At 31.5% G+C, this 2,009-nt stretch overlaps 1 pseudogene; it reads left to right on the top strand.

Annotated features, from left to right (window-relative positions):
* Nucleotides 1–872: 872 nt before the first annotated feature.
* On the top strand, nucleotides 873–1,343 carry LOC149572539 (uncharacterized; annotated as a pseudogene).
* Nucleotides 1,344–2,009: the final 666 nt, after the last annotated feature.

Here is a 2,009-nt window from a genome sequence, read left to right as displayed (position 1 = left end):
ACATGATCGATGGTGTTTTGAAGTTGGCCTCAAAATCATCTTGGGTTTGGCTTTGTGCAGTGGGAGCCCAGTGTGACTATTCCTCCTAACCAATTATTATTCCCTTCATATGACTCATAGATAGCTTTGTGTCTATAAGATTATTAAAGGATAACAATTTATGCTATAGCACCAAGAATATGCGATTTTGTTATGTATTACTACATGCCACAACTTTATCAAAATGTGAATAACCCTTTTGCCTGGAGTGAATAAGTCCTTTCTCGCGAGAATATAAGGGCTCATTTGGCAACTAGAATACAAGCAAAATAGGCATATGTAAATTCTTAAAATTTTGAATTCTTCATTTGGATGCACCAAATTGGAATTGGAATACGAAGTAAAATGGGAATATGTATTCCAATTTTGGCCCAAAAATGAGGTTTTGCAATCCCACCCAAATAGGTGTTATTGGAATACATATTCTTATTCCACTTTTATTTATTTTAGAAAACATAAATTTTGGAGGCCGTGAGTTCCCCATCAAATATTGGCTAAACCAAATAGAGAACAAGAATATGTAGCCCCATTTTCTATTCCAAAATACATATTCTAGAATAGCTATTCCTATTCCCCTATTCCTATTGCTGCAGCCAAACAGACCCTGAGAAGACTTATCATATACGAATATATTGCTCTTTCCAACAGAATATAACTAGATTCATCACATGAGAATAACCCATTACGTGAAGGAATACATTTACTCTATTAACTCTTTCTATTTAAATTTAAAGGATGAAGAGCAACCGAGCACATATCAAACAGTCAAGTCATCCTCCACAAACGATTGAAGAGATTGTGGTAGGTTATATAAACTATAGTCGATATTAGTCATGGCCAAATCAATATTCAAAGTGAAAGTGGTATCTGCCGAAGCTTTCTCCTCCTCCAAGATTGAAAGCAGTGGCATGCAAAGTATGACACGGTAAATACTTTAAGCCAATCCAATGCTGCTTTCTTTATGGATACAATTTACGTTCAACAACACACTAGCTAGCCAACAAATTAATTTTATCTATTTTCAAATCAACTAATCTATAATTGTTCCATCTGGTTGTGATGAAAGTCTGAAAGGTTTCAGTGATTCTGCACCAAAAGCCGAGTTGCCTGTGGATAAGGGTATTGATGAAGAAGGAAAACAAAGGAGAAGTGGGGATATAGATTAAAATAATAATGTGAGAGAGCGAACAGCATGGGTGCCTGACCCAGTGACTGGCAATTTCATTCCGGAAGATCATATTGTTGATCTCGGGGAAGACGTTCTGAGGCGCCATTCACTCTCAAAATCCAAACGTTCAACTTAATAAAGGAAGCTAGGGCCTCCTAGTAGGTCACAATATTTAGTAGTAATGATATCCATGAAAACATTATTAAGGTATTTTATAGAAAGGTTTGTTGGAGTTAGAAACCTAAATGTTTGATAATTAGTTCTGTATCAGTTGTTTGACCATGTCTGGAAAATGTTGTATTAGAATTTTATGTTTATAAATATTAATATAATATAATGTATGAATATATATAATATTATGAAGATATTTTGATCTGTTTTAATTAGAAAGTCAATGTATTTTTGGTTCAAACAAATCATGTTGTATTTCTAACATGTATGTGAGACTATAGTTTTAAATTATACTTATAAAAATATAATCAAAGTGATTCATAAATATCTATTAATCGTCTAAATTAGTTATTTGTTCTTACTTATATTAGGAACAATTATAGATTAATCATTTAGAAATTAGATTAATTATTTGTCATATTTGCTCAACTCAATTTTAAGATAAGATTGTTCTTATCTTTTACACAAATCAACAATTCTAAAGATTTTATTATCTTTAAGTCTAATTTATTTTCTAATCTATTATTTTATTTCCTATATTTAACTAGGGCTGGATATTACAATCCTATTTTAAAATCTTTATTTCATATTAAGAATTTATGATTTATCATTTGATTATTTCTATTGGCCT

The sequence above is a fragment of the Cupressus sempervirens genome, chromosome 2, assembly GCF_028749045.1.
Source record: "Cupressus sempervirens isolate cs-2001-9-10 chromosome 2, ASM2874904v1, whole genome shotgun sequence".
Lineage (NCBI taxonomy): Eukaryota > Viridiplantae > Streptophyta > Pinopsida > Cupressales > Cupressaceae > Cupressus > Cupressus sempervirens.
Note: the sequence above shows the minus strand (reverse complement) of the source record. Positions and strands in the feature narration are given on the sequence as shown.